This window comes from Bombina bombina, chromosome 4 (genome assembly GCF_027579735.1).
Source record: "Bombina bombina isolate aBomBom1 chromosome 4, aBomBom1.pri, whole genome shotgun sequence".
NCBI classification, from domain to species: domain Eukaryota; kingdom Metazoa; phylum Chordata; class Amphibia; order Anura; family Bombinatoridae; genus Bombina; species Bombina bombina.
In genome coordinates this window covers 319,362,322-319,380,180 of record NC_069502.1, presented here as the reverse complement: position 1 = coordinate 319,380,180, position 17,859 = coordinate 319,362,322, and the positions used below count along the sequence as shown (strand labels likewise).

Sequence of the window (17,859 nt, the reverse complement as noted above, 5' to 3'; positions counted from 1 at the left end):
GGTTCTTTGTTGAGTTCAGCGAGGTTGGTTTGTCTTAGTTTGTTTTGTTTAGTGGACATTTCAGTCCAAGGACGTCTTTGAGGTTTAGGAATGTCATGTTATGATGTTTGCCTGTGGGATGATGAAGGCCTTTGTCAGGATGTGGAATGTTCATCATTTTGCAAAATCTGATGACATCAGTTAATGAAGTACATTCTATTTTCTTCCCACTTTTCATAGTGATCACAGTTGTTGGTAATTTTTAATGTGCGTAAGTGAGTAGTTAGAGCAGAGAAATCTCTGTGTTTTTGAAGAGTCCTTGTTGATAGGTCCTGGAAAACCTGTATACGGTATCCCTGGAACATTATACCTTGTTGTTTCCTGGCATAGCTATATATCTCTTCTCTATGTTGGAAGTTTTGAAAATTGACAATTATGTCTCTAGGTGGTGAATCTTCTGCTGGTTTAGGGCGTAGGGATCGATGAGCCCTATCAAGGACTATGTCAGGTAAGTCATCTGTGTTATCTTTTGCCATTTCGGCAAAAAGGATTGTAGATAGTTCTGGATTTCATTATTTAGCACCGATTCAGGAATCCCTCTGAACCTGAGATTGCTCCGTCTTGAACGGTTTTCCAAATCATCCAATTTATCCTCTAGTTCTGTGATATGTTGGTGTTGTTGAGAAACTTAGAAGGAGAGATCTGCAACATTTTGGGATATGGCGTATTCATGTTCCTCTAGTGAGTCTACTCTGTGGGGTCCATTTATCATTGTGCGGACGGACTTGATCCGCTATAGCAAACCATGTCCGCCGCACATCGATAAATGCCGACAGCATACGCTCTCAGCATTTATCATTGCATCAGAAGTTCTTGTGAACTGCTGGTGCAATACCGCCCCCTGCAGATTTGCGACCAATCAGCCACTAGCAGGGGTTGTCAATCAACTTATTAAAATTATGTTCTGATTCCTTATGTGAGGTGTGTCTTTGTTATCAGTAATGAAAATGGCAACTCATGCCAAACGTAATATAACCTGCTTATTTATTTGCTTTTCACAACAGGAGACTGCTAGTTCATGTGGGCCATATACCGTATCCCACAAAAGTGAGTACACCCCTCACATTTTTGTAAATATTTTATTATATCTTTTCATGTGACAACACTGAAGAAATTACACTTTGCTACAATGTAAAGTAGTGAATGTACAGCCTGTATAACAGTGTAAATTTGCTGTCCCTTCAAAATAACTCAACACGCAACCATTAATGTCTAAACCATTGGCAACAAAAGTGAGTACACCCCTAAGTGGAAATGTCCAAATTGGGCCCAATTAGCCATTTTCCCTGTCATTTTCCCTCCCCGGTGTCATGTGACTCGTTAGTGTTACAAGGTCTAAGGTGTGAATGGGGAGCAGGTGTGTTAAATTTGGTGTTATTACTCTCACACTCTCTCATACTGGTCACTGGAAGTTCAATTTGGCACCTCATAGCAAAGAACTTTCTGAGGATTTAAAAAAAAAAAATTGTTGCTCTACATAAAGATGGCCTAGGCTATAAGAAGGATTAAAAAGAAGCAGAATGCTGCTATGATAAAACGTTCATTTTATTGGATATTATAATAAAACTTGATGCAAACATGCAGTAACAAGTGCTTAAAACAGCTGTTCATGTCATAAACCGGCCAGTCTGACGCGTTTCGGCTGTTTCGCCTTATTCATAGACTCAATATTCTGAATTTACCTGTGGAGCTATATAAGCCCCCTCACAATCTCATTGGTTGCCTGTAGACATGAATAAACTCTCTCCTCCCCTTTAGCTCGTCCGTCATTGATTGTGTGTACTCCCATTTTCTACATATCCTCCCTATCTATTCGACTACAAGTGATGAATATAATGATACTATGACAGAATCAGTTCACTTTTATTGACATACATGACTAGTGACAAAAATATATATTTAATTCATCTGTCTATGTGTGTGTGCACAAACCGGGGTCACGCCTCCTGTACTTAGGCTACTAAGGCTGTAAAAAGTCTACGCTGTGGACTAAATGCTACTTCACGCAAAGTGTCCACTTACCCCCCATGAAATACACACACACTCACACAGATCTCTTTGAAAGTATCTATTCATCGATCACATTCTAGAACATCATCTACTCATACTCATTATTTCAATAGCCATTGTCATCATAGAATACCACAGTGTCTCACTCTCATGATCTTGTTTGTCTACCAATGACTACTGTCTGAACTATGTATGTCAGTTCCATGTACTATACTTAATTTATTAAACCATTTCACTTAATCATGATTGATGTTTAGGCTATATTTGCCAACATCAATACTGCAGTATATTCAGGCATCTTAAATAGTATAATTTATCTACCCTCTGTGCTCAACTACACAATTTCTGTGGGGATCAACTATGATCCTTCTGAATGTTTAAAAAAATATAAGTTGGGGATGTAGACTAAAGGCTGCTAAACTCAAGATAGGGGAAATTAATATTTCAATCATGTCACCCCCGAATATTATACTGATCTTCTGTCATTATATCTGGTTCTGAGTGTCCCTATATTTGTAGGTACTAATCGGGCATTATAGAAATATCCTCACTTATCCCAGAAATTAATGATATCATCTGTTATATTCATACCGGCTGGTCTTCGTGTATTGAGTGTAAAGATCCAATAAGCCTCCCTACGGAAGAGCTCTTGAACCCTATCACCCCCTCTCAGTTTTTTCTTGATTACGTCAATAATCATCCACCTGAAGGTGCTGACATTACCCTGATGATCAAAGAGGAAGTGTTTGGCAACCCCAGTAGTGGTCTTGTCTTTCTCTATGTCATTGAGGTGCTCCCGGATTCTAGATCGGGCCTCTCTCGAGGTACACCCTACATACTGTAGATTACAATGGGTACATTGTACCATATAGATGACAAATTCTGTTCTGCAGTTTGTGCACATCTTACAATTGTAGACCTTTTGTGTAGAAGCTGACTGAAATACCTTCGTAATAGATGTGTAGCTGCAAGCTGTGCAGCTTCTAGTGCCACACTTGTAGTGACCCTTACAGGTTAACCAACTGCTGTCTTTCTTGGGTTTCTTTAGCATACTTGGAGAGATCATATTACCAATTGTAACATTTCTTCTCGATACAAATCTGCAACCTTTCTCAATAATATTTTTCAAGATATCATCTCCTCGTAGAATCTGCAGATTCTTTTTAATGATATTACAGACCTTGTTATACTGGCTAGTATAAGTGGTTACAAATGTGATCTCACTTCTATCTTCCTTTCTAAGTGATTAAGGCTGCAGTAATGTTTCTCTGGGTATGCTTTCAACATCCCTTAAGGCCCTCACAATTGGGCCCTCCGGATAACCCCTTTCTCTCAATTTCTGAATCAGTATGTTACTCTCTTTTTCATAATCTGAAGTATCTGAGCAGTTGCGCTTAGCTCTAATGAGCTGTCCTTTCGCCACGCCATAATGCATATGGCGTGGATGGCAACTTCTAGCGTGGATCAAAGAATTCGCTGAAATGGGCTTGGTGTAGAGCACAGTCTTTACGTTCCCAGCAATGGTGTCACCTATTAAGGTGACATCCAAAAAGTCCACCTTCTCTATATCAAAACAAAACGTAAATGACAGACCTACATCATTGCTGTTAAGGTATTTGACAAACTGTTCACTGGTTTCTCTACTCCCTGCCCAGACGAACAAAAGGTCGTCTATATAACGTTTATAACCCACTAACCACTCACCGAAGGGGTTCGTATCTGCAAAGACGTGGGATAGTTCCCACCAGCCCATGAACAAATTGTCATAGGCTGGTGCGAACTTGGCTCCCATCGCCGTCCCACGTCTCTGCAGATAGAAATGGTCCCCAAAGGTAAAGTAGTTGTGGTTCAGCAAGAATTCGATGACACGTAGAATGTAATTCTTTAGCTCTGGTGTATAATCACTCAGCAAATCAAGCATATATTTTACAGCATTTAAACCCTTATTGTGTGGGATGGCGGAATATAATCCTACCACATCTACTGTCAGCCAGCAATACCCTTGCTGCCAACTGATTTCTCCCATACACTTTAACAAATGTTGGGTGTCCCGTAAGAAAGTTGGTAACTTCCATACTAAGGGTTGAAGTAAAGATTCAATCCAATTGGATAAATTTTCGAAAAGGGAGCCGATCCCAGATACAATCGGTCTCCCCTTAACATTCTCAATGGACTTGTGCACCTTTGGTAAGTGATGAAAAATAGGTATCACTGGTTCTTTGACATATAAGTACTCAAAGGTGCACAAGTCCATTACCCCTTCCTCCAATCCGTCATCTAAAAGATCTCTAAGTTCTGATTGAAATCTTATCGTTGGATCACAGGGCAAGCTCAAATAAACCTCCATATCCCCCAGCTGTCTTTTTGCTTCTTGTATGTAATTCATTTCTGACATGACAACTATAGTGCCGCCCTTGTCGGCATTTTTAATGACTATGCCCTGTCTGTCTTTCAATCTCTGCAGTCCTATCTGTTCTGCATGTGTGAGATTATGTCTTTGCTTGCCACTTTCTGATTTTAATTTAATAAGATCCTCCTCCACCCTTTTGTGGAAGCTCTCCAATGCCTCACCTCTGAAATGGGTGGGATAAAATTTGGATCTAGTTTTAAAACCAGTGTGGCTACCTTTCTCTGTAGTGGTGTCCCTACTTTCTTTCTCTAATTGGCTTAATGTCAGTAAATCAATTGCGTCTTTATATAAAAAAAACAGTCATTCATGATGTGTCTTTCATTGGACTTCAGGGCATTTTCACTCCCTGGGCTCTCTTCAGAAAAATAGAATTTCTTTAACGTTAGTGAACGAACAAATTTGTTCACATCCATGAGAGTGTCAAATACCCTGAAGTCCGCTGATGGAACAAAATTAAGTCCCAGTTCTAAGACCTTTGTTTCTTCTGTGGTCAACTCAATACTTGCAAGATTAATTACCCTCATATGTTGTATTTGTTTCTTTTCCCTCTCCTCAGTGTGTATTGTTCGCGTCTGACTTGAGGATATTTGCCTCTTCCCCTTCCTGCTCCTGCTGTCCCTCCCCCTTGTCCCCTGTCCTCTGCCTCGCAAAAAACCTGAGCCTCCACGGGTATTGAGGTTGGTGTGGGTTGTGAGTCTAGGGCATTGGAGTACCTGTTCAATTTATTCCCTCCTCTACCCCTGTTCTTAAGGATTCCCACAGTCCCAAGCGGGTTAGGGTAAAGGGAGCTGTCACTGGCACTCACAGTAATGGATGGCAAACTCTCATTAAATGTACCAGAGGGGCTTTCTTCCTCAGATGAGCCCCCACTGGTTGCATAGTCAACAAAGTCTCTAATCTCATTTTCTTCACTTGAGTCGGTATCCACAAAAGTCACTTGTTTCTTGCCTACTTCTGGTAACTGCCCTTTTGCTCCAGATGTATTCCCTTTCTTGTTGTTATATCTCCTGAATAGTCTCATCCTCCTTGGGTTTTGTGAATTCCATTGATACACTCGGTTATTAGTATAGTCCTCTGTGTCTCTGACAAACTTGCGGTATTTCTGTCTGTCTATATCTTTCTTGAAATTGTCTATTGTCTGTCTGAGTATTGAGTCAAGTTGTTCATATTTTTCATGATCAATGAATTTATTTAAATCCTTCTGTATGTCCTTTATCTGACTCTTAGTTTCTTCTAACTTGTAATTCTTATATTTAATGATAAGATTCATCAGTCTGATGGAACATTCTGTAAGAATATCATTCCATTCATTAATGAACCATTCTTCCGTTACTTGAAATGATGGATACTTTCTAATTCCGAGACCTCTTGGTATCATCCTAATATCAACATATTTCTCAAGAGATCTCCTATCCCACCAAACCTGATACTCTTTCGTTAAAGTCTTTTCCATTAGTAGAAAAATATCTGAAATGTCTTTGGTTTGTGTTTGGGGATTGAAAGTATCTTTAAGTGTGAGTCTGTTCCGGTCAATGTCTTCTAAGCTTGTAAGGGAGTAAAAGTTACTGCATGTTGCTCTACTGTCTTCCATATTTAGAGATGTCTGATACCCTTTGATAATAGTTTGGTAACAGACAATCCAATTAATTTGCTTTCTGAATATGAAGATAAACGTTGAAATCTAGTGATTAATTGTGTCTTAATTCTATACACAATATACTGAGCTCAAATAGCACTTACTCGAGGTATTAAACCGAAAAGTGTACACACCAAAAACCTTTTTTAGTAATTCGATGTAAACTGTTACCCTCATCGGATATCTGGTCACAGAGCGTGAAGAGTAATATGAATGAATCAAAGTAAGTAGTGCTCCGCTGGCTCCCCAATCCGAACTGCTAACGGTGAGTAAACAATTATTAGGCAATGGTCTCACCTTCTCCGGCTGTTTCCAAAGTCTCAACCGGCTGTTCGCGGTCAGTCCTTAGCATCGGCTCTTCGCTACACCACGCTTCCAAGGCGTGGGATTCCTCTGATGGCGTCTGACGTCACTCGACACGTGAACTTGTCTGACCAATGGTGAGACAGACTTGGTTTACCTGTTGGACCAAATGCCGGCTATGTGAAAACTTCAAATCCCCTCACCGATCCTGGCAGTAAAGTAAGTGTAAAGCCTCCGGAGCTCCAACGGGTGATAAGGGCTTCAAGCCCAATTGCAGCAGACAACGGCCCTCTCCTCTGCCGTAGTAGTACAAAAAGAAGCAGAATGCTGCTATGATAAAACGTTCATTTTATTGGATATTATAATAAAACTTGATGCAAACATGCAGTAACAAGTGCTTAAAACAGCTGTTCATGTCATAAACAGGCCAGTCTGACGCGTTTCGGCTGTTTCGCCTTATTCATAGACTCAATATTCTGAATTTACCTGTGGAGCTATATAAGCCCCCTCACAATCTCATTGGTTGCCTGTAGACATGAATAAACTCTCTCCTCCCCTTTAGCTCGTCCGTCATTGATTGTGTGTACTCCCATTTTCTACATATTCTCCCTATCTATTCGACTACAAGTGATGAATATAATGATACTATGACAGAATCAGTTCACTTTTATTGACATACATGACTAGTGACAAAAATATATATTTAATTCATCTGTCTATGTGTGTGTGCACAAACCGGGGTCACGCCTCCTGTACTTAGGCTACTAAGGCTGTAAAAAGTCTACGCTGTGGACTAAATGCTACTTCACGCAAAGTGTCCACTTACCCCCCATGAAATACACACACACTCACACAGATCTCTTTGAAAGTATCTATTCATCGATCACATTCTAGAACATCATCTACTCATACTCATTATTTCAATAGCCATTGTCATCATAGAATACCACAGTGTCTCACTCTCATGATCTTGTTTGTCTACCAATGACTACTGTCTGAACTATGTATGTCAGTTCCATGTACTATACTTAATTTATTAAACCATTTCACTTAATCATGATTGATGTTTAGGCTATATTTGCCAACATCAATACTACAGTATATTCAGGCATCTTAAATAGTATAATTTATCTACCCTCTGTGCTCAACAACACAATTTCTGTGGGGATCAACTATGATGCCTGCTGAATGTTAAAAAAAAATATAAGTTGGGGATGTAGACTAAAGGCTGCTAAACTCAAGATAGGGGAAATTAATATTTCAATCATGTCACCCCCGAATATGATACTGATCTTCTGTCATTATATCTGGTTCTGAGTGTCCCTATATTTGTAGGTACTAATCGGGCATTATAGAAATATCCTCACTTTTCCCAGAAATTAATGATATCATCTGTTATATTCATACCGGCTGATCTTCGTGTATTGAGTGTAAAGATCCAATAAGCCTCCCTACGGAAGAGCTCTTGAACCCTATCACCCCCTCTCGGTTTTTTCTTGATTACGTCAATAATCATCCACCTGAAGGTGCTGACATTACCCTGATGATCAAAGAGGAAGTGTTTGGCAACCCCAGTAGTGGTCTTGTCTTTCTCTATGTCATTGAGGTGCTCCCGGATTCTAGATCGGGCCTCTCTCGAGGTACACCCTACATACTGTAGATTACAATGGGTACATTGTACCATATAGATGACAAATTCTGTTCTGCAGTTTGTGCACATCTTACAATTGTAGACCTTTTGTGTAGAAGCTGACTGAAATACCTTCGTAATAGATGTGTAGCTGCAAGCTGTGCAGCTTCTAGTGCCACACTTGTAGTGACCCTTACAGGTTAACCAACTGCTGTCTTTCTTGGGTTTCTTTAGCATACTTGGAGAGATCATATTACCAATTGTAACATTTCTTCTCGATACAAATCTGCAACCTTTCTCAATTATATTTTTCAAGATATCATCTCCTCGTAGAATCTGCAGATTCTTTTTAATGATATTACAGACCTTGCTATACTGGCTAGTATAAGTGGTTACAAATGTGATCTCACTTCTATCTTCCTTTCTAAGTGATTTAGGCTGCAGTAATGTTTCTCTGGGTATGCTTTCAACATCCCTTAAGGCCCTCACAATTGGGCCCTCCGGATAACCCCTTTCTCTCAATTTCTGAATCAGTATGTTACTCTCTTTTTCATAATCTGAAGTATCTGAGCAGTTGCGCTTAGCTCTAATGAGCTGTCCTTTCGCCACGCCATAATGCATATGGCGTGGATGGCAACTTCTAGCGTGGATCAAAGAATTCGCTGAAATGGGCTTGGTGTAGAGCACTGTCTTTACATTCCCAGCAATGGTGTCACCTATTAAGGTGACATCCAAAAAGTCCACCTTCTCTATATCAAAACAAAACTTAAATGACAGACCTACATCATTGCTGTTTAGGTATTTGACAAACTGTTCACTGGTTTCTCTACTCCCTGCCCAGACGAACAAAAGGTCCTCTATATAACGTTTATAACCCACTAACCACTCACCGAAGGGGTTCGTATCTGCAAAGACGTGGGATAGTTCCCACCAGCCCATGAACAAATTGGCATAGGCTGGTGCGAACTTGGCTCCCATCGCCGTCCCACGTCTCTGCAGATAGAAATGGTCCCCAAAGGTAAAGTAGTTGTGGTTCAGCAAGAATTCAATGACACGTAGAATGTAATTCTTTAGCTCTGGTGTATAATCACTCAGCAAATCAAGCATATATTTTACAGCATTTAAACCCTTATTGTGTGGGATGGCGGAATATAATCCTACCACATCTACTGTCAGCCAGCAATACTCTTGCTGCCAACTGATTTCTCCCATACACTTTAACAAATGTTGGGTGTCCCGTAAGAAAGTTGGTAACTTCCATACTAAGGGTTGAAGTAAAGATTCAATCCAATTGGATAAATTTTCAAAAAGGGAGCCGATCCCAGATACGATTGGTCTCCCCTTAACATTCTCAATGGACTTGTGCACCTTTGGTAAGTGATGAAAAATGGGTATCACTGGTTCTTTGACATATAAGTACTCAAAGGTGCACAAGTCCATTACCCCTTCCTCCAATCCGTCATCTAAAAGATCTCTAAGTTCTGATTGAAATCTTATCGTTGGATAACAGGGCAAGCTCAAATAAACCTCCATATCCCCCAGCTGTCTTTTTGCTTCTTGTATGTAATTCATTTCTGACATGACAACTATAGTGCCGCCCTTGTCGGCATTTTTAATGACTATGCCCTGTCTGTCTTTCAATCTCTGCAGTCCTATCTGTTCTGCATGTGTGAGATTATGTCTTTGCTTGCCACTTTCTGATTTTAATTTAATAAGATCCTCCTCTACCCTTTTGTGGAAGCTCTCCAATGCCTCACCTCTGAAATGGGTGGGATAAAATTTGAATCTAGTTAATTTCCCCTATCTTGAGTTTAGCAGCCTTTAGTCTACATCCCCAACTTATATTTTTTTAAACATTCAGCAGGCATCATAGTTGATCCCCACAGAAATTGTGTAGTTGAGCACAGAGGGTAGATAAATTATACTATTTAAGATGCCTGAATATACTGCAGTATTGATGTTGGCAAATATAGCCTAAACATCAATCATGATTAAGTGAAATGGTTTAATAAATTAAGTATAGTACATGGAACTGACATACATAGTTCAGACAGTAGTCATTGGTAGACAAACAAGATCATGAGAGTGAGACACTGTGGTATTCTATGATGACAATGGCTATTGAAATAATGAGTATGAGTAGATGATGTTCTAGAATGTGATCGATGAATAGATACTTTCAAAGAGATCTGTGTGAGTGTGTGTGTATTTCATGGGGGGTAAGTGGACACTTTGCGTGAAGTAGCATTTAGTCCACAGCGTAAACTTTTTACAGCCTTAGTAGCCTAAGTACAGGAGGCGTGACCCCGGTTTGTGCACACACACATAGACAGATGAATTAAATATATATTTTTGTCACTAGTCATGTATGTCAATAAAAGTGAACTGATTCTGTCATAGTATCATTATATTCATCACTTGTAGTCGAATAGATACGGAGGATATGTAGAAAATGGGAGTACACACAATCAATGACGGACGAGCTAAAGGGGAGGAGAGAGTTTATTCATGTCTACAGGCAACCAATGAGATTGTGAGGGGCTTATATAGCTTTACAGGTAAATTCAGAATATTGAGTCTATGAATAAGGCGAAACAGCCGAAACGCATCAGACTGGCCTGTTTATGACATGAACAGCTGTTTTAAGCACTTGTTACTGCATGTTTGCATCAAGTTTTATTATAATATCCAATAAAATGAACGTTTTATCATAGCAGCATTCTGCTTCTTTTTGTACTACTACGGCAGAGGAGAGGGCCGTTGTCTGCTGCAATTGGGCTTGCAGCCCTTATCACCCGTTGGAGCTCCGGAGGCTTTACACTTACTTTACTGCCAGGATCGGTGAGGGGATTTGAAGTTTTCACATAGCCGGCATTTGGTCCAACAGGTAAACCAAGTCTGTCTCACCATTGGTCAGACAAGTTCACGTGTCGAGTGATGTCAGACGCCATCGGAGGAATCCCACGCCTTGGAAGCGTGGTGTAGCGAAGAGCCGAGGCTAAGGACTGACCGCGAACAGACGGGTGAGACTTTGGAAACAGCCAGAGAAGGTGAGACCATTGCCTAATATTTGTTTACTCACCGTTAGCAGTTCGGATTGGGGAGTCAGCGGAGCACTACTTACTTTGATTCATTCATATAAGAAGGATTGCCAAGACCCTGAAACTGAGCTGCAGCACGGTGGGCAAGACCAAAAAGTGGTTTCACAGGACAGGTTCCACTCAGAACAGGCCTCACCATGGTCCACCAAAGAAGTTGAGTGCACGTGCTCAGCGTCATACCCAGAGGTTGTTTTTGGGAAATAGACGTATGAGTGCTGCCAGCATTGCTGCAGAGGTTGAAGGGGTGGGGCATCCGCCTGTCAGTGCTCAGACCATACGCCGCACACTGCATCAAATTGGTCTGCATGGCTGTCGTCCTAGAAGGAAGCCTCTTCTAAAGATGATGAACAAGAAAGCCTGCAAACAGTTTGCTGAAGACAAGCAGACTAAGGGCATGGATTACTGGAACCATGTCATGTGGTCAGATGAGACCAAGATAAACTTATTTGGTTCAGACGGTGTCAAGCGTGTGTGGCGGCAACCAGGTGAGACATACAAAGACAAGTGTGTCTTTTCTTACAATCAAACATGGTGGTGGGAGTGTCATGGTCTGGGCCTGCATGAGTGCTGCCAGCACTGGGGGGCTACAGTTCATTGAGGGAACCATGAATGCCAACATGTACTGTGACATACTGAAGCAGAGCATTATCTCCTCCCTTCGGAGACTGGGCTGCAGGGCAGTATTCCAACATGATAATGACCCCAAACACACCTCCAAAACGACCACTGCCTTGCTAAAGAAGCTGAGGGTAAAGGCAATGGACTGGCCAAGCATGTCTCCAGACCTAAACCCTATTGAGCATTTGTGGGGCATCCTCAAAATGTGATGTTGTCATGGAGGAGTGGAAGAGGACTCCAGTGGCAACCTGTGAAGCTCTGGTGAACTCCATGCCCAAGAGGGTTAAGGTAGTGCAGGAAAATAATGATGGACAAAATATTTACACTTTGGGCCCAATATGGACATTTCCACTTAGGGGTGTACTCACTTTTCTTGCCAACGGTTTAAACATTAATAGCTGTGTGTTGAGATATTTTGAGGGGACAGCAAATTTACACTGTTATACAGGCTGTACACTCACAACTTTACATTGTAGCAAAGCGTAATTTCTTCAGTGTTGTCACATGAAAAGATATCAATCATAAAATATTTGCAAAAATGTGCACCCCCAAACCCCTCCTTTTACACAGCCCCCTACCCACCAGTAGACACCCTATATGATTCTTCAGAAAAAGATTTGTGAACTTAGGAATGTGTTTGACTCCATCATAAAGCAAAGCTGCAACATCAGAAGCTGAAACTCTTTTCTGTGTAGTTGTATATTGTATGTTTGGTGTATTTAATTGTAATCTAACATATGACTGAGTAAAAGATTTAAATTTACAAATATGTTTCTGTCACTACTTTTCCATTCAGATACATAAGGGATTAGAGGCCTCTCTATGCACTTGCTCATGAACTTGAAGGGTTGTGGAATGCAACAATTTAGTAAAAATTACATCACTTAACAAATAGGGTAGTAGGGAGATTTCTGGTCACTGGAGGTGGATTAATTTAACAGCAGCAGCCAAAAATATAGTGGATCAATTTTCAAAGAAATAATTGCATGTTTCATGCCAAATGATCTAGGTTTCCTTGGTAGCTTTGATTTACTTCTAACAGATTGCATAAGACTAAACAATAAAACTGAATAATACACTATAATAGTTTTTCTAGGCCTGTTCTTTTTAGTAGGAATTAAAAACAAAAGCATAAAACAGTGTTTATGAAATAAAATTACTAAAATAACATAATTAAATGAAACTCCACTCTCCCATGTATGCAGCCTCCCCTACAGATTATCCCATGTTATCCAATCCAAAAGACCAAAAGAAGGCAATAGGGTATAGCGACCCTTATAGGAGAACACTACTATTTTATAATATAAAGGACACTTAAAGGGACAGTCTACTCCAGAATATTTTATTGTTTAAAAAGATAGATAATCCCTTTATTACCCATTCAATTTTGCATAACTAACACGGTTATATTAATAGACTTTTTACCTCTGTGATTACCTTGTATCTAAACCACTGATAAACATTCTCTGGTAATTATTTTTTACCATGTACTTTAAAGGGATAGGGAAGTCAAAATTAAACCTGCATGATTCAGATAGAGCATGTATTTTTAAGACACTTTTAAAATCACTTCTATTTTCAAATGTGCTTTGTTCTCTTGGTATCCCTTGTTGAAAAAGAATATGCACATATCCTACACTAGTGGAAGCTAGTTGCTGATTGGTGCCTACACACATTTGTTTCTTGTGATTGGCTAACTAGATGTGTAATACAGTTCCTTCGGCAAAGGATAGCAAGATAATGAAGCACATTTGATAATAGAAGTCAATTGGAAAGTTGTTCAAAATTGTATGTTTTATCCAAATGAAAGAAAATATTGGGGTTTCCCGTCTCTTTAAATACCAGATTTCATGCTAACACTAGAGTGGTCCAGTACTATTAATACCACACCCTGTGCTATCAATAGCGCTTCACTTGTAAGCTAGGCCATAACATTAGAAGGCAATTTATTTAAAAATAAAAGATTCTAAAGATTAACATTCTATTTACACCAGAATGTCATAGTAACATAGTAACATAGTAACATAGTAACATAGTAGCATAGTAGCATAGTAACATAGTAGCATAGTAACATAGTAACATAGTAGCATAGTAGCATAGTAACATAGTAGCATAGTAGCATAGTAACATAGTAGCATAGTAACATAGTAACATAGTAACATAGTAGCATAGTAACAGACAGTAACATAGCAACATAGTAGATGAGGTTGAAAAAAAAAGACCAAAGTCCATCGAGTTCTATAAAAATGTCCCTTTAACATAGTGGAAAGTACCTGGCAAGCATTACCTACAGTATATAGAATATGTTGTAGGTCAAAGTGAAATATGTTTCTGGGTTATATAATACCAGCAAAATTCACAAAACAGTGCAGGTGGTTTTGTCAGCGCTACACAGCTGCATTCTTATCGTCACGGGGATGTCAGGCTACTAATGAAATATGGCACTGGACAGCTCATGTTCAGACCACCATTTGGAAGCATGGCCATTTCTGCTGTGTCTTCCTCCCGTTTTATGACAGATAATTATATAGTGTAACATTGCACACGGGGCTCAGTCCCATTCTCCTCAGGCTTTTAGATAGAGTCACATATTTTATAGATTAAATATTGGATTGTTTTTATAGGTACAAACACAACAATTCTATATTTGATAGACCCATACAGGAAGGAGCAATAGAAATGGTATCAAATATTTCTGGCTGGGTGGAGGCAGCTTGTCCATTCACAGACTAAATGTTACTTATTTGTAAAGCAGTTATTTATTTTAATAGAACATAATATAATAAAGTGTTGTAACAGGAGCATTATAACAATTTGTTTATGCTGTCAAACAAAAATCTATAACAGGTACATTGCTTTGGCTGGACAGTATGAAATCTGAACTCCCCAAAAGTAATGAGTCCTGATACATTTTCTTAAAAAATAAATACATAAATGAATAAATGAAACACATGTGGACTGTAATGAAAGAGGAAATGTCACCATAATATAATCCAATGGAAAACAATTCATTAATTACAGGTTCATGCTGAAATAAACGATTTTCATAAAAAAGCATAGAAGCAATAAACGTTTCCTCAATAAACACAACTTTTCCACATAATATACTATGAATACGAATGATATAACAGATTATATATCACACATTCAAACAACAGGAAATTAAAAGATTCTTATTTATTAGCATTGACATTTACAATTATACAAGCAGCAAGTTACCAAAAATACAGTCAGCCTATTGTATATCAGTGACATCAAATGCTGTGCATGTATGAGCTATGTTACTCATTTCTATTTTCAAACCCTGTGCAAGAATGCTCGTCTGCTTTGACTGCAGTCATCTGATTGTGCAGTAGTGCTACTTTGTGTTCAGGAAAACTACAGGGGGCAGAGAAGAGACACAGACGGATAATTCAAGGAAGGAATTCCAAAAATATATGGAGAGGATAGAAAGCAACTTATACTTTTACTGAGACCAGATGGAGAGAGACCTGTTAAGAGGAAAACACTGCTGTTAGATAGAGAAAGCTCTTTTGTAGATCCCTAAGGAAATTTGAATACATGAACATCAAAAGAAGATGCAGCAGACAACTAACTTTTGTAATATATATATATATATGTCTTCAGTCCATGAGCTAAAATCCTGGAACAGTTTATGAACGTTTTATCATCTTAACAAATGTCATGGACTGCCTGCTATTCCTGGTGATAGAATCCTGCTGCTTGTTAGAAAAGAAAGCTGAAGATTTGCTATAAGTAGCAAATATAAATTGAAGCCTCTGACTGCTGAGTTCACTTTCAATATTTTATGTAACATTTTATGTGAAAGAATTGGATACTAATGTATTGATCAGAAGAAGAAACGTTTAACTGCAATTTAAGGTAAATGCATGCTGTTTTTAATTGAATATGTTTTATTATCAAGTGACTGTAGATTTTAGCTATTACAAAGAGCACAGCAATTCTTTTAATAATGATTGTGATTGTATAGGAGTTTGACATGGATTAATGTATTTAGTTGCTGCTATAATTTTTGAGTGCTGAAGTGCTGCAAACCACATTGTGCAGCACACATGGATTTTAGAACATGCTGAATAAGGAGATGCTGCAGGAATGCACTGTGCATGTTGTTATAATAAATCATAAGCCTATCTGCAAGTTTTGCTTAGGTTTTAGCAATGTGCATGTTATTATAGTAAATCATAAGCCTATCTGCAAATTTTGCTTAAGTTTTAGCACTGTGCACGTTGTTACTTGTTAGTAAATCATACTAAGCTTATCTGCAAGTTGTTCTAAGGTTTTAGCACTGTGCACGTTGTTACTTGTTAGTAAATCATACTAAGCTTATCTGCAAGTTGTGCTTAGGTTTTAGCAATGTGCATGTTGTTAGTAAATCATACTAAGCTTATCTGCAAGTTGTGCTTAGGTTTTAGCACTGTGCACGTTATTAGTAAATCATACTAAGCCTATCTGCAAGTTGTGCTTAGGTTTTAGCAATGTGCATGTTGTTAGTAAATCATACTAAGCCTATCTGCAAGTTGTGCTTAGGTTTTAGCACTGTGCACGTTGTTAGTAAATCATACTAAGCTTATCTGCAAGTTGTGCTAAGGTTTTAGCACTGTGCACGTTGTTAGTAAATCATACTAAGCTTATCTGCAAGTTGTGCTAAGGTTTTAGCACTGTGCACGTTGTTAGTAAATCATACTAAGCCTATCTGCAAGTTGTGCTTAGGTTTTAGCACTGTGCATGTTGTTACAGTAAATCATACTAAGCTTATCTGCAAGTTGTGCTTAGGTTTTAGCACTGTGCATGTTGTTACAGTAAATCATACTAGGCTATAAGCAAGTTGTGTTTAGGTTTTAGCACTGTGCATGTTGCTAGTAAATCATACTAAGCTTATCTGCAAGTTGTGCTTAGGTTTTAGCACTGTGCATGTTGTTAGTAAATCATACTAAGCTATCAGCAAGTTGTGTTTAGGTTTTAGCACTGTGCATTTTGCTAGTAAATCATACTAAGCTTATCTGCAAGTTGTGCTTAGGTTTTAGCATTGTGCACGTTAGTAAATCATACTAAGCGTATCTGCAAGATGTGCTTAGGTTTTAGCACTGTGCATGTTGTTAGTAAATCATACTAAGCGTATCTGCAATTTGTGCTTAGGTTTTAGCACTGTACATGTTGTTATAGTAAATCATAAGCCTATCTGCAAGTTGTGCTTAGGTTTTAGCACTGTGCATATTGTTATAGTAAATCATACTAAGCCTATCTGCAAGTTGTGCTTAGGTTTTAGCACTGTGCATGTTGTTATAGTAAATCATACTAAGCGTATCTGCAAGGTGTGCTTAGGTTTTAGCACTGTGCATGTTGTTAGTAAATCATACTAAGCTTATCTGCAAGTTGTGCTTAGGTTTTAGCACTGTGTATGTTGTTACAGTAAATCATACTAAGCTTATCTGCAAGTTGTGCTTAGGTTTTAGCACTGTGCATGTTGTTACAGTAAATCATACTAGGCTATCAGCAAGTTGTGTTTAGGTTTTAGCACTGTGCATGTTGCTAGTAAATCATACTAAGCTTATCTGCAAGTTATGCTTAGGTTTTAGCACTGTGCATGTTGTTACAGTAAATCATACTAAGCTTATCTGCAAGTTGTGTTTAGGTTTTAGAACTGTGCATGTTGCTAGTAAATCATACTAAGCTTATCTGCAAGTTGTGCTTAGGTTTTAGCACTGTGCATGTTGTTAGTAAATCATACTAAGCTATCAGCAAGTTGTGTTTAGGTTTTAGCACTGTGCATGTTGTTAGTAAATCATACTAAGCTATCAGCAAGTTGTGTTTAGGTTTTAGCACTGTGCATGTTGCTAGTAAATCATACTAAGCTTATCTGCAAGTTGTGCTTAGGTTTTAGCATTGTGCACGTTAGTAAATCATACTAAGCATATCTGCAAGATGTGCTTAGGTTTTAGCACTGTGCATGTTGTTAGTAAATCATACTAAGCGTATCTGCAAGTTGTGCTTAGGTTTTAGCACTGTGCATGTTGTTATAGTAAATCATAAGCCTATCTGCAAATTGTGCTTAGGTTTTAGCACTGTGCACGTGGTTAGTAAATCATATTAA

General features: G+C 38.8%; 1 protein-coding gene across 1 annotated transcript in view; it reads left to right on the top strand.

The window, feature by feature from the left end:
* The window catches only part of IGSF10 (immunoglobulin superfamily member 10), a 252,301-nt gene that overhangs the window by 177,786 nt on the left and 56,656 nt on the right, over nt 1-17,859 (top strand). Inside the window, exon 2 of the mRNA XM_053710042.1 lies at nt 15,121-15,629. The gene's annotated coding sequence lies outside the window, so the exon portion shown is untranslated. The remainder of the gene's footprint in view (nt 1-15,120; nt 15,630-17,859) is intronic.